Below are 24,516 nucleotides of genomic sequence, written 5' to 3' on the forward strand. Positions count from 1 at the left end.
AGTTCATGTTAGGGGTCAACGAAAGCATGATAAATGAGTGTAGGTCTATGATGCTGATCGGTGATATTACCTTCGCCAGACTCATGACCCATGCCCAACAAGTAGAAGAGCAAGATTTTAAGACTAGAGAGAGGTAGAAAAAGAGAGCAAGATTAGGTAATTTCAACTTTTCTCACCTCAAATCAGACGGAGGAAACCATTCACAGTGTTGCCCCAATTCAGCCATTCTAGTTCCTTTCGCTTCCAGCGCTCCAGTGCCGAAGTTTAGAGATGACAATAGTGACAAAGCTCCAGGCTCTAAATCTCAGGGTAGTGTTAGCAGTGCCTGAACGAATCCCCTTTGTCAGACTTGTGGTAAGAACTACAAGGGCATTTGCAGAGCCGGTAGTGATGTCTACTTTAATTATGGAAAGACAAGCCACAAGATTAGGGAGTATCCGCAGTTAAGTCTTCAGGGTCAGCAAAATCATTCTACAGCTTAGTCTAGTTGCCCAAACCATCAGGGTGCCATTTCCAGTGCTACCAGTGGGCAACGCCCAAACAAACTCTATGCTCTTCAGTCCCGACAGGATTAGGAAAATTCTTCTGATGTCGTTACTGGTAAGTTATGGATTTTTCATGTTCATGTTTATGCTTTGCTAGACCCAGGTGCATCTTTTTATTTTGTTACTCCATATATAGCAGGCGATTTTGAAATCAGTCCCGAAGTCCTAGCAGAGCCCTTCTCAGTCTCTACCCCAGTGGGTAAAACCGTCATAACCCGGTGGGTATACAGGAACTGCTCGGTTATGATATCTCAAAAATCTATGTCAGCAGATTTAGTGGAGTTAGAGATGACTGATTTTGATATCATTCTCGGCATGGATTGGATTCATTCCTACTATGCCACAGTTGACTGCAGAAACAGGATAGTTCAGTTTTAGTTCCCGAATGAGCCCGTCCTAGAGTAGAAGTGTAGCATTTCAACGTTTAGGGGTCAACTTATTACTTACTTTTGGGCAAGGAAAATGATTTCTAAGGGGTATGTGTATCATCTAGTTCATGTTAAAGATTCCAGCTCTCAATATCCCAGCATCAAAACAGCCCCTATTGTTAATGAATTCTCAGATGTCTTTCCCAAAGATCTTCCAGGCATTCCTCCCGAAAGGGAAATAAACTTCGGCATAGACCTTCTTTCAAATACTCAACCTATTTCTATTCTTCCATACCGAATGGTACCAGCAGAACTCAAGGAACTGAAAGACTAGTTGAAAGATCTCTTAGATAAGGGATTCATCAGACCCAGCATTTCCCCATGGGGTGTGCCATATTATTCATGCGCAAGAAAGACGGTTCTCTCAGGATATGTATTGATTACCGTCAACTCAACAAGGTCACGGTCAAGAACAAATATCATATTCCCAGGATTGATGATCTATTTGACCAACTTTAGGGTGCCATTTACTTCTCAAAGATAGACCTCAAATCAGGATATCATCAGCTCAGAGTTAGAGAATATGACATTTCAAAGATAGCTTTCTGTACTCGATATGGTCACTTTAAATTTTTAGTCATGTCATTTGTTCTTACCAATGCCCCTACAGCTTTCATGGATTTGATGAATCGTTTGTTCAAATAGTACTTGGACATGTTTGTCATAGTCTTCATAGATGATCTTCTGGTCTATTCTCGCACAGAGCGTGATCATGCAGACCATCTCAGGATTGTTCTTCAGACTCTCACAGATCACCAATTATTCACTAAGTTCAACAAGTGTAAATTTTGTCTAAGATTAGTATCATTCCTTAGCCATATTATTTTCGGTGATGGAATTAGAGTAGATCCTCAAAAAGCCAAGGCAGTAAGAAACTGGCCCAGACTCGTATCTCCATTAGATATTAGGAGTTTCTTGGGTTTGGCTGGCTATTACAGACGGTTTGTTGAGGGATTTTCTTCTATTACATCTCCCATGTCCAGATTGACTCAGTAGAAGATTAAGTTTCAGTGGTCAGATTCATGCAAGAAGAGCTTTCAAGAGTTGAAGACTCGACTCACCTTCGCTCCAATTCTAGCTATTCCAGATGGTTCAGACGGTTTTGTAGTCTATTATGATACATCCAGAGTGGGTTTAGGTTGTGTCCTCATACATCATGGTAAGGTCATAGCCTATGCCTCCAGACAGTTGAAGCCTTATGAGAAGAATTATCCTACTCATGATCTTGAGTTAGCAGCGGTAGTTTTTGCCTTATAAATTCGGAGGCATTATCTCTATGGAGTTCATGTAGATGTCTTCACAGACCATAAAAGCCTCCAATATGTCTTTTCCCAGAAAGATCTCAATATTCACCAGAGAAGGTGGTTAGAGCTCTTGAAGGATTATGACATGAGTGTTCTTTATCTTCCGAGCAAGGCCAATATTATGGCTGACGCTCTCAGTCGACTCTCAATGGGTAGTATTTCTCAAGTTGAGGATAGTAAGAAAACGATGGCTCAGGAGATCCATCAACTTGCCAGACTAGGCGTTCTCTTAGTCGATTCTTCAAATGGTGGTGTATGTGTTCATAGTAGTTCAGAGTCATCTCTAGTTTTCAAGGTGAATGAGAAACAAGACAAGGATCCTACCCTTGTCAAGCTCAAAGAGTCAGTTCAGAATCAGAAAGTCGAGGTTTTCTCCCAAGGGGGAGATGGTGTTCTTCGTTGTCAGGGTCGTCTATGTGTTCCAGGTATAGATGAATTGAGGTATCGAATACTTACAGAAGCGCATGGTGCATAATACTTTATTCATCCAGGGGCCACTAAGATGTACCGTAACTTGCGGGAGATCTATTGGTGGAGTGGGTTGAAGAGAGATGTTGCAGAGTTTATGGCTAAGTGCTCTACATGTCAGCAGGTTAAGATAGAGCATCAAAAACCTAGTGGTTCCAAGCAAGAGTTCACCATTCCTACTTGGAAGTGGGAAGAAGTTAACATGGACTTCATGACGGGTTTTCCTAGAACTCGTCATCAGCATGATTCAATCTGGGTCATTATAGATAAAATGACCAAGTTAGCTCATTTCCTTCCTGTTCATACTTCTTATTTCGCCGAGGATTATGCCAAACTCTATATCAGGGAATTAGTCAGCTTATATGGTTTTCCACTATCTATCATCTCAGACAGAGGTACCCAATTCACTTCTCACTTTTGGAAAGCATTCCTAAAGGGTCTCGGTACCCAAGTCCATATCAGCACAGTATTTCATCCTCAGATAGATAGTCAAGCAGAGAGGACCATTTAGACTCTTGAAGATATGCTAAGGACGTGTACAATTAACTTCAAGGAAAGTTGGGATGACCACTTGCCTTTGACTGAGTTTTTATACAACAATAGCTATCATTCTAGTATTCAGATGGCTCCATTTGAAGCTCTCTATGGTAGGAGATGTAGATCTTTGATTGGTTGTTTTGAAGTTAGTGAGGCCTCAATCATAGTTCCTGACTTAGTGTTTGACGCCTTAGAGAAAGTTCAGTTGATCAGAGAGAGACTCCGGGCTGCTCAGAGCTGATAGAAGTCCTATGAAGATGTTCGTAGAAAGGATCTCGAGTTTGAGGTCAATGAATATGTCTATCTTAAGATCTCTCCCATGAAGGGAGTGAAGAGGTTCGGAAAGAAAGGGAAACTCAGTCCCTAGTATGTTGGTCCTTTCAAAATTCTTTGTCTCTTTGGCAAGGTAGCTTATGAGCTGGAGTTGCCTTCAGATCTAGCCTCAGTCCATCTAGTCATCCATGTCTCTTTGCTAAAGAAGTGCATAGGTGACCCAGCAGTTCTTGTCCCTATTCAAAGAATTGACATTCAGAACAGCCACTCCTATGAAGAGATTCCAGTTGAAATCTTAGATTATCAGACTCGTAGATTAAGGAACAAAGAAGTCCATCTAGTCAAGGTTCTTTGGTGAAATCAATCTCATAAGGGAGCTACTTGGGAAGCAGAAGCAGATATGCATACCAAGTATCCTCACCTCTTCCCTGCCAATTCAGATCAAGCTCAAGGTAATACTTCTCCTTAGTCTTATTAAGTTTTATGTTCATATTTCCAGTATAAACTTGGTACCTATTAACCGTTTCACACTCAGTCATGCATTCATGTGTCAGTTGTCCATGCATCAGATATGCACAAGTTCAGTATGTTTAGCATGCCAGTCATGAGATCAAGTTTCAGTTCTTCATGTTCAGTTCAAGTTCTATTGTCTTGTATCCCTTCTCAGTAAATTTTCATTCAAGGACAAATGTTCCCAAGGAGGGAGATATTGTAATACCCTGCATATTTCTAAGCTAGGAAGTTAATAAGTATTCCTACATATGAAATCTCCTATCCTATGATTCATACTTGAGTACATGACTTGCAATGAATATCCTAGTGATAGGATAGCTTATGATGCATTAACCATGTTCATATGAGTCACTTAAGGTAATACAAGCTAAGAGTTTTTGAATCCATTAAGTTTTAATGTTTGATTTTCCAAGGATCATCTTTGAACGAGTATAACTCGATGTTAATGTAGTATTATGGCTGATTTAGACCCACCAAATTTTAGAGAATCGAATTAGCTTTCAAACGATACCAATTTCGCCTTAATCCAATACCCGAGCGAAAAGTTATGCCCATTTTTATGAGAGACAGTAAGGATAGGCGATTGATTAGGTGCCGCCCAACCCAAACATAGGAGATTGGTTAAGCGTCGCCCAACCTATCTTAGGCTATCACTTAGGTGCCGCCTAAGTCAGTTCCAAGTGCCAAAAACACTTCGTTTTTAGTTATTTTAAGGGTAATTAAGTCTTTTAATACTCCTTACATGTCCCTAAACTTAACCCTACGAAATATATAGCTTCTAAACATATTACAACTCTATTATCATCTCAAATCTCATCATTCAAGAGCAATAAAAGAGAAAAACATCTAGGGTTGTGTAACTAAGCTCGAAGATCCGATTTTAAGGAAATTCCTCCGTCAATCATCAAGAATCTTCCTTCTAAGGTAGCGTGAGTTGATTTATGGATCCCTTTCATCCATAAAGTTCAAAAACCCACTTTTTCATTATAAAGTATGATTTCTATATTGTTGGGTGTTGATGATCATGTTGTTGATATTGGGTCATTCCCAAGATGGAATCTTTATATGTTTTTTTTTTTTGAATTTCATGATATCATATGAGTTGGAAACATGTAAATTTGGTTGTTCATGATGTATAATTTGATGATTTCACCTATGCTTAAGATTTGCATGTAAGGTGTTTGATAAAATGCCTAAGAAACTAGAAATCATGCAATATAGCTAAATTGTGACTAAGTGGAGGATTTATTATATGCCCTTACGTTGCAATGACTTCTATGTTGATAATGTGCCTTGTAAATGTTGTTGGAATACTCATGAACTATTCTTATGAGATTATGCTATGTTTACTTACAAATCGTACTTATGAACAAGATGTATGATAACCAAGCAATCCACATGAACTTCATGCTATTGGTATGTGTTGCCAATATGATTATGAAATGAACATGATATTAAGATTGTGCAAGTACTTCCATGTGATATGAAATCCTTTCCACGTAATACATTGTTGATAACCATGCTTAGTATGAGATCCGTACTTATGATATTATAAATTATGGACTCTACTCTTATGATCAAGTCAGTCATGTGTGTCAATTTCCTTCCATCGAGTCCTGGGGGTACTACCTAAAAACTATAGTTATGTGCCTAGATCCCTATCATGTTTCACGATATCCAAACTCAAGCTATGATTCCATAGACTTCAGTTAGTCATGTGACTCAGGAAAACCTCATGATCTTAGTCGGTTGTCAGATATCAGTAACATTCCACCAGTCAATGGAATTCAGTAAGATTAAGTCATGCACAGTCAGCTATTCATGTCTAGTCCCTTCATATGGGAGTAGAGGTTAGCACCAAGTGAACCCAAGGATGGGAACTCACCCATCAGTTCAGGGTGTAATTCTTAGTAGTCATCCTTCTATTCCAGAACTACGTAGCCACCGTAGGTTGAGACATCTTAACCCGTCAGATTAGGGTTGATGAGGTTGGTTACCCCATCAGTTCGGGTTCCCACCGTTCTTATTGAGTACCCGCCAGATAATGGTCACTCATAGGTTGTCCTTACCTGTGGCACAGTATTGACACCCTTCCAATCGGGGCAGAGATTAGACCCTAGCTTAGCCATAATGGCATACATGAGGCATGTCGGTTAAGCACTACTTCTCATAGTTTTAGTATCAGTCTCAGTAAAAGAACTCAGGGCGTTCTTCAAATTTTAGTATATACAGGACTGTCAGATAAAGTCGTTCATGTTTTCAATTTCAGTATCAGTCATGACAGTTATCAGTTAACCATATATTAGCTTACAGGTCATGCTATCACGTACTCACGGTACCAGTTTCTATATATGTGTGTTTGCACTCCCACGTTCATATTAGTCAGTCAGTGTTGTTCATGCATGAAACCCTTTATGTTCAGCCTACCTTCCTCGTATACTCAATACTCCAGTTGTACTATCGTATTCGCGCTATGGTGCTTTTTTCATGTTACACCATAGGTTCCGAGACTCGAGCTCCAACCCAGCAGTAGCGGTAGCATTTCAGTCAAAAAAACAATAGTGAGTCCTCATTGATTTGAGGATAGTATGATTTGATTCATTTATTTATTTCTTCAGTTCAGTTTTACAGAGTTTGTTGGAGATATGTTTCTTCAACTCCTTATTCAGATAGTTTAGAGGCTTTCAGATTATATTCAGATTTACATTCAGATTGAGTTGTTTTAGGTATTTTCACCTACATGATTATATTCAGTTGAACCTTATGGGCTTACAGTTCTATGTATTCTACATTATTATATCATCATTTGTAGTATACAGGTACAGATATCAGTCATGGGTTAGCTTGTGGTCCCTCGGGGTTATGAGCACCGTGTAGCATTCCGGTTTAGCAAATCAGGGTGTTACACCACATATATATCTTTGTGCTAAATTATCTTGAAATATACGTACCATCTATAGCCTACACGTTATAATTAGATAGCTTGCAGCTTCCAGCTAGTAGTTGATGAGTTCTCTTATTTTGGGGACTCCAGTCAGTAGTAGTTCATGTACTTTTCTTTGATTGTTCATATGTATTGATTTGTGGTAGTTGGAAGCATGTTCCAGCTATTTACAGTTACTAAAGTAGAGACTTCATAGATAGTCAGTCAGAGTCATGGAATGTAATTATATTCTTTCTTTAATGTTTATCAAATTGTAAACTTTATCAGTTATATACTTATTCAAATTTTCTTATGATCAATCTTCCCCAAATTTAAAAATTTAGTTTTATACATATTAAATCAGTTTCTCAATAGTATGCCAGTTCATGCATTAGCTTAGGATCACTTGTGGTTCCAGGCACCGTGTTGCGATTAGGGGGTAGTATCCAGTTGTGTTAACTGGTCTGTTGAATCAATAAGACAACATGGCATGTGGATAGCTTAAGCGATGATGTCTCAAATGATTATCTGATCACTTAATCAATACCTGCTAGTGTTAAATCAGTATTTTAACCTAATTTCTCCCCTTATTTTCTCTGTCCATTTTCACTATTTTTAGGGCTTTGGAAGAGGGGAAGTGTGGGAAATCATCCATTAAAGTAAGTGAGTTAGTTCAACACTCCTTGGTCATTTTCCATTAATTTTCTCATCAATTTTCATATTAATTCATGGTAAATTCTTAGATTTATATCTTAAAATTGCTAAACTTTAAGTATTTTTTGAAATCCAATTTGCACTCTATTTGTGCTAAAATTTTGAGCACATAATCCATGTTTCTCAGGGTACCTCATGACAGATTCAATTATGGATTACGTTTGAGGGCTCCATGCGCCACTTCTTGACCCTAATTTTTACTTGACTTATAGTATTACAACATAGGTCTTGTTTTACCCCTAAAAATTACTATATTACTATTTTGATAGTGTGGCGGTATTTTGCGGTCATGGAGAAAAAGCATATGATTTGTAGGCAATTTATGAATTGCAATTTTACAATGAGGTAGGCTTTTATTGGCTCTTCTTCACGAGTTAGTGTATTATATATGTTGCATGTTATCTAAGGATGATAGGATTCGTTTATAGGTAGAACAACATGACTTATCCTAAATTATGAATTCGAGGATTAGAAAGGTGAATCGACCCTTAAGATGAAATACTTATTATGCCTCTAGGACTCATTACCCTAGGTTTTTAGAATGTTATATATAGTTGAGGAAAATAATCCTTCAATATAAGTCTTACTACTTATATTAATGGATAATGAAGGTTTCTCAAATTATGATATGGTTATGTTGGTTATGTATATTATTCATCCTAAGGTCGTGATTATGATATTAGTTGGATAACAAGCGAGTAATTTATCTTGGTAAATGACATGGTTAGTTTATTGAAATTTAGATACTTGTAGTTGTATTGTTTAGATAATAATGATAGAATTGCATAAATTTGGTACTTTTATGCTTAATAAGTGGTGCAATTCTTACTAAAAATATAATTTCACTGTTATTTCCTAAAAGGGGTTGATTCCCACTTTTAACTTTGAAAATAGATTCTTTTATAACGGGAATTGTACAACCTTAATGAATTATTTATGAGCTTTTTAGACTAAAAATAATGTTTTAGAGATTTGACAAAGATAGATTCAAGTGCACAATTTTATTGTCACTATTTACTTCAGTCGAGAGAGATTCTGATCCTCTCCACACTTTTATGATGATTAGTCCAGGAGTATTACCCAGAGCAATGGATTTACAAACCTACACTCTTTTATCCATGATTCAAGTCTGTGCATATATATATATATGATATTAGATGAAGTAGATCGAGGATGAGGATGATTATTTGAAATGTAAGATGGGAGGTCGATGTATATTGTTACTCCCGATCCCCCTAGGGGCCGTTTTGTTCACGAGTTGCTGTCTGAAAGAAGAAAGGTCACTTTAGGTCTTGCCTTTTTAAGCTGTTGAGTTTGAGGAGGTGTATACATTGGGTTACTTTATGGCACTCGTATCGGTTATGGTAGTATGGATTCTTCTTTGCATTCATCCTTACATATGAATTGCCTATCACCAATATGTCCTATATCTTTCAGCCTTATGGGGGATTTCATAGGTATAGGTTATAAGTACTACTTGCTTTTTATTGTGTGATGATTGGATCTTTCGATATATGGGGACTAATTTAGGTTTTATTTCCCAAGGCTAGTTAATTACTGTATTGCTGTTATTATGGTTAGTTAGTGACAAATTGATTATTGTTCGTGTACTGATATTTGAGGTATGATTCTTATTCCTTTCTCTTACATTTATTTATTTACGCATAATAATATCAAGTTAGACTTTATGGTTTTAGGGACCCTTATTATGTTAGCAATAGTTTTTGCAATGGTTAGGAGGCCTTAGATGCTAGAATGACTACTTTAGGTTGTACCTTTGGGTTAGCCTTGTATGTGTGTGTGTGTGTGTGTATATATATATATATATATATATATAGTTATGGTATTACTGTATGTCCCTTCCTTTCTTTATTTATTCATCTCATATAACTATTCTTTGGACTTGTATACTACTATATCATTTTTTTTATTATTACCTGTATATTGCCTAGTGAATAGTGTTTAGTTCCCTGAGTATGGCTCGAATAGGATAGTTATCATTATTGCCTTCTTAGCTTTACTATGTGAACTTCCTGGATATTTGGGTGTAGTTTACGTTCCTTCTTGCATGTTATTTATATTTGCATTATCTTGGTATCTTAGTCAATACTTACCTACTGAGCAACACATGTTTCGTACTCATACCATACTTCTACAGCATGCAAATTATAGTATGGGTTCTTACTGTTATTGTGTGCATTATGCAGAGAAACTATGGTTCAAAGACTTAGGGTGAGCTCCTGGCATTTGGAGTATGACTATTTTCCCTCTTATGTACTAGATTAATCTCTATGTTTTATTTTTAGATTGGTTGTATCAGTATATTTATTTAGTACTTCATTTTGTATTCGTATTACATTAGAAACTTTTGTACTTATTCTACCATGTTTTGGAATATATATGTATATATGTATATATATATATATATATATATATATCTTTAATATATTTATTCGTTATTCTTCCTTCATTTCACTAGGTAGTCCTTTCATAGTAGATCCATACACTGGTTTGGCTTACCTACTGGTGGGTTTATAGTAGGTGTCATCATGACCTAAGAACTCAAGTTGTGACAAAATTACATAATACAAGCCGAAAAATCACGGAACATTATTATACTTAGTGTTCATGGACATGATACCATCAACGTAATAAATTTCATGGAGAAACATTTATTTATAGTTTACTAGTTTTGGGGAGATAAAGTACAAGAAAAATCATAGTTATAATGAAAATCCTATTTTCAAGATCATGAATTAATTTAGGAAATGAATGTATTTTGTGTCTAAGTGGGTGAAAAGATCCCCATTGATGAAATTCCACATACCTGAGAATGTAAACCTTGGTGTAATCTTTTGATTTTGATTTTTATGTTGAGAAACCCTAATTCTTGCCCTTAGAGGAACTAATCACCTATGTCTCTTATATATTCTAAGTGTTGAATGAATTAAGAGGAAAGAGGGACTTGGGGGGCGCTTTAGGATTATTATTTCAGCTCTTGGGTAGCTTAAAGGACATAGTTTTGGTGTTAAAAGTGTGGGAAAATGGCAATCAATCCTTTTAAAATCATTTGAAAAATTACTGGAATCAGTCATGATGACTTACGTGATGACTTATTGAGTATGGATATGAGTCGTCACCCAAGTTGTTGCCGAGCACTCAGTTTTGTCTTCCCTATGCCTTGACTAAGAGTCACCCTATGACTTGTAGGGTCTCGCGATGACCCGTCCTGTCTACCGATGAATCATCGTCACTAATAACTTTGATAGTGCTTTAGTAAAAAATAACTTTTACTCCGATATTTTATTAAGAAGAAATCAGATGCACTGGAAAGAAAATTCAATGAACTTTTATATTTTGCATATTGAGATAAAAAATATTTCATAATCTAGGAGTTATGCTCTTTTGAAGTTTACAATGGGAAGATTCTTTATAAGAAATCAATTGGTACAGAAGGTTTCAACTTGGCTATGAGAGAGGAGTTACTTATGGCATAAATACACATATAATTCACTTCCCATACTAACAAAAAATAAAGTTCGGTTCTAAAAATACTTGAAGCATGGTTCTAATCTTATCTTGCATTTTGGGGGTATTGAAATATCTCCTTCTTGGGATCTGATGCGGTTCAGATCGGGGCCTTATTGTAATAGGCATCCCAAGTCCACCTAGGACCGGGGACCACCCCTTAACCCAACCCAACCACCTTATAAAGCCTTAGATTATCTAGATTTCGAGCGTATAGTAAGATTACGCAATGCATTCATGAAGTCATTGGGATAAGGTCACAACCATGACCGACCCAACCAAGTTTCTCCATACCAAACCAACTATCCATACCATACCAAACCGAAGAGAATATCAAAACATAGTAAGAACGTCAAACCCAAAATGTAATACGATGGAACAACCAAAAATATCATCCAAGGGTGTAAGTCCCAACATCCATCTCGATGCCAATGTCAACACTAATTCTTATCCCGCTCATTCCAACCCCTAGAAATACTACAAATCCTCTATATAAAATAATACAATTATATGGTTGGGACATGCCCGCAGTCATTGCCAATTCCAATATCCATAAAGAAAATAAAAAGTCTAAGAATGTCCTACATGAAATGATGCCTTTCAAAAGGATAGAATCTCAACACTTTAGTTTAATAAGCTATTCTCGAATCAAGTACTATCAAGGAGGATTCGAACATTCGGTTCTTGCATAGTGTGGGTATACAGCCGCTAATAGATGGGTTAGTGGGTGAACACTAAGAAGAATATAGGGATAAAGATAAAGTAATGCCACTTATCAAAACCTAGTAAAGACCATCCAATGCAAACAACCATACATATATATAAGTGTTGGGATAAGGGAACGGGTTTAGCATGCCTATTATAAACCTTAGCCTACATCATGTAGCTTTGTCTCCTGCCACCCACGGGCGATATGGGTTTAGATCCCCCATTTGAAAGGGTCCCAGTACATATAGCCGCACGACAAGCCAATAACCTGGGATGACTAGTACATCCTTCCAATATAAATGTGACACTCGAACGTGGCCATCAAAGACCCCTCATATCGACAAATATGAATTTCCGATTTTGATCTCCCTGGGATCGTCACTACCATGGTTTAGTTTACACTTCCTGCCATTAATGCCCAATTAAAATAAAGTCCAAACAATCCAATTATCCATTTATTAACCAAGGCTATTTGACAAACTAGTGGTATCGGCATACAACCATAATTTCTAGCATTATTCATAGCCAAACCATTTAGATTAAGGGGACTCTCGGTGCCCTTTCTATTTTCCATATTAACCTTTTGGGAGACTACCATGTTCTGCACAGGCATTAAAAATTAGCCATTAACCTTTGAAAACTATTGAAAAACATTTAAGGGTACATATATAAGCTGAAAACAAGCAAGGTTCAATTAACATAAGTCAAAGAAATGAACATATCTTTATAAGAATCTTATCAAACACCTTGGGGCATAGTACAACAAAAACCAAATTCCTTTACCATTAAACCATTACCATGCAATTACTTTATCCAAACCCACCATTAATGCATAGAAATCATAATTAAAACCATAAGAAATCATAACCAAGCCTTTAACATCAAAACCCCCAAATCAATTATTGAAAACCAAAACCATGCAAAAGTAAAAACCATGAAATCAACCATATACCCATGCCTTAAGTTAAAATTACAAGTAGGGAAGAGAATCATGCCTTAAACCAAGAAGGTTGATGGAAAGAACTCACCAAGACAAGCCCTAAAGTAATCCCTTAGTTAAAACCCTAGCTCTTTTCCCCAAAATATCTTGAGAGAGTTATGATATGTTTTGGAAGAGATTCTAAGAGTTTAAGAATAAAATAGTAGGATAAAGAACCTCCAAAGTGTGTTAGAAATCATGAATCCTTTTTAGGGTAAGTAGGGAAATGTCCACAATACCCCTACTTAATCCAATAAAAACCTAACATTGGGTTACGACTGACCTCCTTATGAGTCGTAACCTAGCTTACATTTGATACCTGCCCAATCATAACCGATCCTCAACCATGGATCAGATAATAGCTAGTATATGTCTCATCTAACCTAGTCGTAACCTCAACATACTATCCGTACCCATAATCCATACCCCTAACAGAATGTAACCCCAACAGGATCAAGCTTTGGCCGCCTTACGAGTCACCTATACGACTCGTGTTCATGCCTTACGACTCATACCCTCAACTCGTATCCATTCTAATGTCCAAACCCATCCCACTAACTAACATTGGTCATCTTACGACATGATTTATCGTCTCATACCCCATCTTACGGCTCATACCATGAGCCATAAATGGTTTGAAGAATGATATTTCTTGGAAATTTTCTAAGGGTACAAACCTGGTATGCTTCAGTCTCCCCCACTAGGAACATTCATCCCCGAATGACGGATAAGGTAGGGGTAACAACACAGAGAGTCATTTACATTATCAAACATCCCTTTAACAAAGTTTGAAAACAAAGAGGTAATGATGTTAATATTTCCTTTAACAAACTCAAAAGATAAAGATGTATTCAAGAACACATACCTTCCGCAAGAATATTAGGAGCATAAAACAAGAGTGGATACTTGGACTTCATGTCCTATTCCACTTCCCACATGGCCTCTTCTACTTTGTAGTTTAGCCATAGAACCTTAACAAAATCCATATCCTTGGTCTGTAACAGACGAACCTGCCTATCCTATATCTCAATCAGGACCTCATCATAAGACAGAGAATCCGAGATATCCAATCTTTCAAATACACAGTCGAAGACGAATCACCAACGTACTTCCTCAACATAGAAACATCAAATATTGGATGAACCAAGATCAAACTAGATGGCAAATCTAACTCATATGCAACATTGCTTGCTCTTCAGAAAATCTTATAAGGACTAATGTACCAAGGACTGAGATTTTCCTTTTTTCCAAATCACACTACACCCTTAATAGGAGACATCTTAAGAAAAAACTTACCCCCAATAGCAAACTTCAAATCTCTATGCCTAACATCTGCATACGACTTTTGATGACTTTGGGCAGCCTTGAGCCTATCCCGAATCACCTTTTCTTTTTCCATATCATGACGAACCAAATCCAGACCAAACAAATCAGCCTTGTCGAGCTCAAACAAAGCAATAGGAGATCTACACCTCCTATCATACAATGCCTCAAAAGGAGCCATACCAATACTCTTATGATAGCTACTGTAGTAACCAAACTCTACCAAAGGTGGATGCTCCACCCAAATGCCACCATAATTAATCACACAAGATCAAAGCACATCTTCCAATGTCGGGATAGTTCTTTCTGCCTGCCCATCCAACTACGGGTGGAAAGCCATACTCAGACTCACCTAAGTGTCCAACTCTTTCTAGAAAGACTGCCAAAAGTGAGACATAAACTGCGTACCAAGATTGGAGATAATCAAAATAGGCACCCCATGTAGTTTTACAATCTCTTAAAGATAAAGATTTACATAATCCTTCACCAAAAAGCTAGTCTGCATAGGCAAGAAATGCATAGACTTCGTCATCCTATCCATAATTACCCAAATCAAATCAAATTAGTTTTGAGACCGAGAAAGAGCTGTAACGAAATCCATATTGATCTCCTCCCTCTTCTATTCAGGAAACATAATCTTTTGATATAACCAACTAGGCCTCATGTGTTCAACCTTAACTTGTAGACACACTAAGCACTTAGACATAAAATTAACGACATTCCACTTCATGCCACTTCACTATTAGATCTCCTTGATATCAGGGCACATCTTAGTGGAACTAAGATGAACAACATAACGTGACTCGTGAGCCATAGCCAAGATTCTTTGCTACAAACCATATACATCAAGAACACACAACCTCCCTTGGTACCGCAAAGTACCAACGCCTCTAATCTTAAAATCCATCATGTTTTGCTCACCAACGCTACCCTTGATTTTCATCAAGGAAGAATCCAACAATTGTTTCTCCTAAATTCCACCCCAAGAGATGACCTAACCACTTCTTGAACCATCATACTACCATCCTTAAAGTCTAGGAGATAACCCTATGATTTTCCAAGCAATGAATATCCTTCACCAAGTCCCTCTTTTCTTCTTCCACATAAACCAAACTACCCATGGATAACCTACTAAGATCATCAATAGCTACGTTAGCTTTACCTTGATAGTAGTGAAGAATTATATCATAGTCCTTAAGAAGTTTAAGCCATCTCCTCTACCTGAGATTAAGCTTTTTCTATGAGAACACATACTGCAAACTCTTGTGATCAGAAAAAATATCCACAAGAACCACATACAAATAACGCTACCATATCTTCAAAGCAAATAGAACTACCAACCACTCTAAATCATGAGTAGGATAGTTCTTCTCATACACCTTTAACTGCCTAAAAGCATAGGCTATTACCTTTCCATGCTGCATTAACATGCAACCAAGACCTACCCAAGATGCATCACAATAAACCACAAACAAATTATTGTCTTTTGGCAAAGTCAGAACTGGAGCCGAAGTTGATTTATTCTTCAACTTCTCAAAACTCCCTTCACCCGTATCCGACCAAGAAAACTTAATGTTCTTCTAAGTCGACTTAGTCAAAGGAGCAGCTATTGAGGAGAAGCTCTCCATAAACCACCTATAATTCCCGGCTAAACCCAAGTAGTTCTGAATATTATATGGAGTCGTAGGTCTAGGCCACCTCTTAATCACAACCACCTTCGGCGGATCTACTTTGATTCCTTCACTAGAAATCATATGACCTAAGAAATTCACAGTATTACACCAAAACTTGCACTTAGAGAACATACCAAACAACTATTGTTCCCTTAAGGTCTGTAATACCATGCAGAAGTGATTAGCATGATCCACCTCACTCTTTGAATATACCAGAATATCACCAATAAACACAATGATAAAGAGATCCAAATACTGCTGAAACACCCTATTAATCAGATCCATAAATACTGTCGAGGCATTTCTCAATCCAAATGACATCACCAAAAACTCACAATGCCAATACCTAGTGCAAAAAGCCATCTTAGGGATTCCACCTCCCTAATATTTAACTAATGGTACCCAGACCAAAGATCTATCTTAAAGAGAAACTTTGCACTTTGGAATTGGTCAAAAAAAATATCTATCTGAGGGAAAGGATATTTGTTCTTGACCATTACCTTATTCAACTACATGTAGTCAATTCACATACGAAGAGAACCGTCTTTCTTATTGACGAACAACATTGGTGCAAGCAATAGGGAAATGCTAGGATGAATAAACCCTTTATCTAGAAAATCTTTAATTTTCTCCGTGAGTTCCCTTAACTCAGCTGAAGCTATTTAATATGAAGGAATAGAATTGGATGAGTGTTTGAAAGACCTGGAAGATCATCCGGAAAGACCTTCAAAAACTTATTAACCACAGGAATCGAACACAGAGAAGGACCTTCCAGATTAGAATCTTTAATCCAGACCAAGTGATAAAGACAACCTTCCTATTCTATTTTTGGCTCACCAGGGAACCTAAAGATGACCCTACGAGTTTGACAATCCAAATATGCATAACAAGAATAAAACAAATCTATGCCTAAGATTACATCAAAATCTATCATACCTAACTTAAATAGATCCGTTAAAGTATGCCTACAACTCAAAGATACCATACACCCCATATAGACCTGTTAAGTAATAACCGAATCTCCTATCAAGTTAGAAATAGAAAATGGATCCAAAATAATTTCTGGAGAGAAATCAAAAGACACCACTACATAAGGAGTCACATAGAAAAGGGTAGAACCTAGATCAAACAAACAATACAAGTCATGAGAGAAAATCTTTATCGTACCTGTAATAGCATCAAGCAATGCCATAGATTCCTGATGGGTCGCCAAAACATAGGGCCTATTCTGACCAACAATGGAACTAGGAGTAGTAATAGAAGTAGATGCCACACCATCTAGTGTAAAAATAGAAGATGGAGCCACTAGAATATTATTTCCCCCCATAGAAACATTCTTAAACAAATAATCCCTGAGCTGATGGACTACTTATCAATACTTAAAGCACTTATCCCTACTTTCCTCATAGAATTCCTGATGAGGAAGACCATAAAACTTATAAGGAGCACACAAATAAATAGACTAACCTTCAATTGCCAGAGACTGGGCTCCCTGTGCCCAAGAATTATCACCACCATGATGACGCCTATTATTTGACTACTGAGGGTAACGAGCAATGGTAGTAGAGAAGGAACCAGAACTCCCCCATTTTTTTTCTGTAATTTCCTGCAATCTCTACTACCTTAAGATAGGGCACCTCCCTAGCCAGAAAACCTACTCTTCTTACCTTTCCTGTCTCTATATTCTACCTTCTTTGTCTTCTCATCCTCAACCTATGAAATCTGAACAGTTAGCCTTGATATATCCATCCTTAATGAGCAAAATAATCTTGCTCTCTTGAATTAGATTTCTCTTCATCCCAGAAGAAAACCTCCTTATTCTCGACCTCATATTAGCCACTAAATTAGAAGCATACCTCAACAACAGATGGAACTTCAAAGCACACACCTTCACAGACATTCTCCCATGCCTAAGGTTCACAAACTCCTCCATTTTAGCATCTCTAAATTCTTAAGGAAAGAAAAACTCTACGAAAGAATAAGAAAAGTCCTCTCATAAACCATCCTCTTTTACATCACCCTTATCTCTGTCCCACTCCTCATACCATAAATAGCAACCTCTTTGAGTTGATAAGCTACAAAGTTTACTCCTTTTATATTACTATCCTCATTACCCAAAAGATCTTCTCCATCTCATTTGGAAAGCCTTATGGATCTTTTTATACCTTCACTCTCATAAAAGTAGGAGGACCCATCTTTATAAACTATCCAAGCCTAGCGACTTTAGCAGATACAGCCCTGGCCGTAACCCGTACAGCTTGAGCAGTAACCAGTTTGGTAATAGCATGCTTAGACTGATAAAACTCTGCATTCATCACATTTCCCTGAGGGACCTGAGGAGCAGTAAGAGGAATAGGAGAAATTCTTGTAGAATCAGGAATAGGACCATGAGATCAAAGATATACTCCAGACGTAAGAGGTACTCCTTCAGTATTATCCCCATATGGGATAAAAGAATTTAATTTTGTTCCTAATCTAGGAGGCATGATCTGAAAGATGAACCAACAAGGATTAAGGGAGAATCCAGGACTGAGAAGTCGAGCTTGAAGAAAAATATCAAGAAAGTGAAACATTCCTAGATGTCTTGCAGCCTTTCCCATATGAGTGTGGTTAGCTACCCACCCCTAAAAGAGACTCTACTCAACATGGCTTTGTGGACTCCCGATTAACCATGAACCTAGTCTTTGATACCAATTTAACGTAGCCCGGATCGGGGCCTTATCATAATAAGCCTCCCAAGTCCACCTAGGATCGTGGCCCACCCCCTTAATCCAACCCAACCATGTTATACATCCTTAGATGAGCTAAATTTTGAGCATATAACAAGATTGCGCAATGATCTTATGAAGACTTTAGGATAGGGTAACAACCATGACCGGCCCAACAAAGTCTGTCCATACCAAACAACCATCCATACTATCCCAAACTAAAGAGAATATTAAAAATAAATATGAAAGTCAAACCCAAAATGCAATACGATAGGACAACCAACAATATTGTCTAAGAGTGTAATCCCCAACATCCATCTCGATGCGAAGGTCAACACCAATACCAATCTGACCCATTCCAACTACTAAAAGTACAAAAAAGCCTCTATCCAAAAGAATACAAATATTCGATTGGGATATGCCCCTAACTATGGCCAAAACTAATATATGGAAAGAAAATAAAAAGTTTAATAATGTCCAACATAAAATAATGCCTTCCAAAAGGATAAAATATCACCACTTCACTCCAATAAGAAATCCCCAAATCAAGTACTATTAAGGAAGAGTCGTATATCTAGTTCCTGCATAGTGTGGGTATACAGCGACCAGTGGATGGGTTAATGGGTGAACACTAGCATAAATCTCGGGATAAGGATAAAGTAATGCCATTTATACAAACAAAGTAAAGAACATCCAATGTAAATAACCATACATATATATTAGTGATAGGATAAGGGACCGGGTTTAGTGTACCATTTAAAAACCTTAACCTGGGTCATGTAGCTTAGCCGTGCTACTACCCATGAGCCATATGTATTCAGCTCCCCCTGCTGAAAGGGTCCCGATGCGTGTAGTCGCACGACCAAGAAATAACCCTAGGATGACTAGTATGTCATTCTAACATAAATGTGACACTCACATATGGTCATTAAAGACCGCTCATCTTGGCAAATATGAGTTTTTTAGTTTTGATGCCCCCGGCATTACCACCTTCAGCGACTTAGCTTACACTTTCCTCCACTAATTCCTAATTAAAACTAAGTCCAAACAATCTAATTATCCATATATTAACCAAGGTTATTTAATAAACTAGTGGTATCATCATACCACCATACTTGCAAGCATTATCCATAGCCAAACTATTTAGATTAAGGGGACTCTCGGTGCCCTTTCTATTTACCATATTAACCACTTGAGAGACTACCATGTTCTTCACAAGCATTACCAATTAGCCATTAACCTTTGTAAACTATTGAAAAACATTTAAGGTTCCATATATAAGTTGAAAACAGGAAAGAGTTCCATTAATATATGTCAATGCAATGAACATATCTTTATAAGCATTTTATCAAACACCGTGGGGGCATAGTAAAAACAAAACCAAATTCCATTACCATTAAATCGTTAGCATGCAATTCCATTATCCAAAATCACTATTAATGCATAAAAAGCATAATTGAAATAATAAGAAATCATAATCAAGCCTTTAACATCTAACCCCAAAATCAATGATTGAAAACAAAAATCAAGAAAAAGTAAAAACCACAAAATCAACCATATAACCATTCCTTTAATTGAAATTAAAAGTAGGAAAGCGAATCATGCCTTAAACAAAGAATATTGATGGAAATAATTCACCAAGACAAGCCCTAAAGTAATACCTTAGTTGAAACCTTAGCTCTTTGCCCCAAAAGCTCTTGAGAGAGTTATGATATGAAGGGATTCTAAGTGTTTGAGTATAAAACAATATGGTAAATAACCTCTTATGTGTATTAGAAGTCATGGATCCTTATTAGGGTAAGTTTAGAAATATCCAGAATACCCCCACTTAAACCACATAAAAGCCCAACACAGGGTTACGACTGACGTCCTTACAACCCGCCCAATCGTCACCCATCCTCAACCACTGATCAGACACTTTCCAGTAGATGACTTATCTTACCAAGTTGGATCCTCAGCATATGATCCATACCTTTGATCTGTATCCCTGGTAGAATGTAACACCAAAAGGATCAAACACTGACCACCTTATGAGTAACCTATATGAATCATACCCATGTCATATGACTCATACCCTCAAGTCATATCTATTTTGTTATCAAAAACCATCTCATCAACTAACACTGGTTGTCTAATGATAGGACTTCACCACTCGTACCCCAGCTTATGGCTCGTACCAAGAATCGTAACATGTTTAAAAAATAAGATTTCCTATAAATCTTCTAAGGGTGCAACCTGGGATGCTTCTGTATCATTCGTCCCCGAATGAATACTACTAAGCTGAGAGAATTTAAAAAGATCTATAATCCCACCATTAAGTTGGTTGGAGCTTAATACCAATATGATAAGTTATACAAGTTTTTGAAGCATGGTTCTAATCATAGTTTAGATTTTTAGGGTATTATAATATCTCTCCCAATACTACTAAGCTGGGGGAATAGGGAAAGAGATACAGCCCTAAAAAAGAGTTTTTTGGAGCCAAATGCCAATATAATAACCAATTATTTACTAAAATAGAGACTCAACTGGACTTATAAAAGCAAGCTATGACATATAGTTACTAAGGGGCATAAGACTAAAGCAAGTAATACGGAGGAAATTATTACCTTAAATTGACTTTAGGCTAAGAATAAGAATTAACTCTATTTGTATACATTATGAATATACCAAAGATCTCACAAGAAATAAGCATATGGACTAAGGAGAGTATAAGTAGAATGAAAAAAAGGAAGCCTCTAATATTATTTGCCTGATCTCTGAGCTGAATAATTATCTATATGGACTAATCCATATTTAGAATTTAGAATTCACTAAAGTATTCATGACTGAAATATAAGCATGGAACTATAAGGTAATGGATATTGATATGAAATTTCTTATAGTTATTAAGAAAAGAAATTTATTCCCTTCAACCATTTTTAATAGGAATTTTCATTACATTTAGGGAATTTGATCATGAGTATGGTCTGAGTGTTATATCCTACTATATAAATTTAGATTCTATACACACTACAGTCAAACTTTAGACCGCCACATTTATGTTCTAATTAGGGTTTACTATTCACCCAATAACAAAATCTACAAATTACATACTTAGAGTGTCTAAGCCAAGCCTATCAATCAGTTGTCACCGACGCTACTACCATGGTATACTAAAGGCACAAAGAATCTAATATAAAGATCTAAGGTAAGAGGGATACTGCAGAATAATAATTCAAAGACTTTCATAACCCATAACACACAACAAGGGTCTAAGGAGTACATTATAGTATGAATGAGCTTGTTCAAGAAGTTTGGTATGAGAATATACATGACCTATGGTAACTACACTAATCATCAAGAATATATTATGAGTATGTAAGGCTCATCATACTGAGAAATCATAGTGCATATATCTGAAGCTATATGGTATGATATTGATATTCATTTACTCACGGAGCTTGATTTGGTTTTCTAAGTGAAACTATTGATAAGTAGTCAATTTCAAAATTTTCTAGCATGTTTTATGCCTAAATTACCATTCTCTTCCATTGATTTTATGTTAATCTCTTACTTAGTGCTCATTTATGTAGAAAGAGATGAAAAGGGAAGATGAGTAAGTCACTCAAGTCAAAAAGAGGTTAAATGTGAAAAAAGAACCAAATGCTAGAAATAAGGCTCAAGAATTGACCCTTAGTTACTACGATCTCTGCCTGAGGGTCGCAATTGCGACCAGTCAACAAGTCAACCAAAGGGTGATCGCGATATGACTACCATGATTGCGGGAGTCATGAAAGTGGTGAAAAGGTTGTGATTGCAGTAAAGTGGAAACGTTTTAAGGGAATTTTTGTAATATTTCGAAAATATGAAATTGGGACAAAAATAAGGGTTTTTAGATTATTTTTTACCTTCTTAATCCTATCTTTCCTCTTCACTTTTTAATCATCAGTTGGGAGTTTTGAATAAAAATTTATACTAACCTTGAGGTAAGATTACATTAGAGTAACTCCTAAGTGAAGGATTAGCAAATTTCCATTGAAGATTCATTGGAATTTAAAGTGTGGTTTACATTCTCTTTACTTTTTATGAATCAAATTGATGGAGATTTCGGTATGTGTTTATTTGTTATCTTTATGAGTTTCTAGTTCTTTCTCTTGGGGTTATGTTTGAATAGGATGCAAGTGTGTATAGGTTGTGATTATTATCTTTAATTCTTAGTTAATGTTGTTGGGTTTCTCAAATGTTTGATTATAATATAGAATTTGTTAGTGAAAGCCTCAATTTCCCTAAACCCCACATCATTCTTGAAAGAAGGATATGGGTAGTCTAGATCCTACATTATCCTTGAAAGAGGAATGTAGGTGTGTAATACCCTGTACTTCTATCTAGCTTAAAATCATCCCAAAAATGTTAAAGTCTTTCTTTAAAAGATGAATCCACTTTTATACATGTGGAATTTTCAAGATTTCAACTTTTTGTTGTGTGGGAAATTGAATAAGCTTTCCATCGATATTAAATTGGCCCAAATCCTACACCCAGGCGAAGAGTTAAAGCCTTTTCAGTGAGACAGTGTATCACTTGAGCCATCAGTGTGTCGTGGAGCCAACTTAAATAGCAATTATCAATTTCCAGTGTTGATCTGCGATAGTGGTGTGTTGCTTCAAAGACCCAGTTCACAATTGTCCTTTTCCAGTAAATCTCCCAGATGTCACCGCGTCGTGACAAACTTCTAGGTCGCAAACAAAGTGGCAACGCGATAGCTCTGTATCGTACCACCATATAGATTCCCAATAGTCCAGTTCCAGTGGCTTGGCGTGATAGTGGCGCGTCATGCCAAGGATAAAAATTAGGAATTTTCTAGTTTTTGCGATATTAAATCCTAGGGGCCATTTGGTCTTTTTCCACGGCTTCAATTCTGCCCAATCACTGGATTTAACCCTAAAAGTGCATTATTTGCTCACCTTTGCATTAGTATTTAAAATTAAAATCAACTCTACTCAAGAACAAGAACCCTAGCTCTCAAATTCAAGGGCCAAATCACAAGAACTCTCCATCAATCCTTCCAAATTCATTAACTCAGGTATGCATAGTGTTCATTCATAGATTCCTTTCGTCCATGAAGCCCAAGAATCAAGTTTTAAACTATGAATTATGATATTCATGCTATGTGTTGATTCTGTTCATATGGTTGTTGTTGTATGATTCCCAAGTTTGAATCTTTATATGTTTTGATAAAAATATATTAGCATGTGAGTTGAAAACCATGAATTTTAGTTAGTTATGACATGTTAATTTGATGAATTATGCCATGCCCTAAGTCATTCACCCTATGTGTTTGACAAAACGCCTAAGAGACTAGAAATTATGTAATATAGCTCAATTGTGACTTAAGTGATGGATTCATGTTTTACCCTTATGTTCAAATTACTCTCATGCTATGTATATGCAATGTAGATGTTTGTTGAAATGCTCATGATGCTAGAATATGGACTAATGAAATTGATTATATGCATTCCTTCCATGTACAAGATTATGATAACCATGTACTTCATGAAATCCCCAACTTATTATATTATGAACTGTTGATATTGGTCATGTGTTCAAGAAGTGTCAAGTCTTGTCAGCTTTATGCTATCGAGTCCTGGAGGTACTTATACTCGAAAATTTAGTTGTGTGCCTAGAGCCAGTGTCATTTTTCATAATATCCTCAGTCAAGCCATGTTTAGTAGAATTCAGCTAGTCATGTGACTCAGGACAAGTTAGTAAACTCAGTAAACCCAGTAAATCTCAGGAAGCTCAGTAATTCAGTAATCTCTGTAGTATTTTGTAAGTCAACAAAACTCTATGAACTCAGTCCAGTTCAGTTCAGTTAATCATGTTCAGTATCTATTTAGATGGGAGTAGAAGTTAGCA

This window comes from Capsicum annuum, chromosome 5 (genome assembly GCF_002878395.1).
Source record: "Capsicum annuum cultivar UCD-10X-F1 chromosome 5, UCD10Xv1.1, whole genome shotgun sequence".
Classification (NCBI taxonomy): Eukaryota; Viridiplantae; Streptophyta; class Magnoliopsida; order Solanales; family Solanaceae; genus Capsicum; species Capsicum annuum.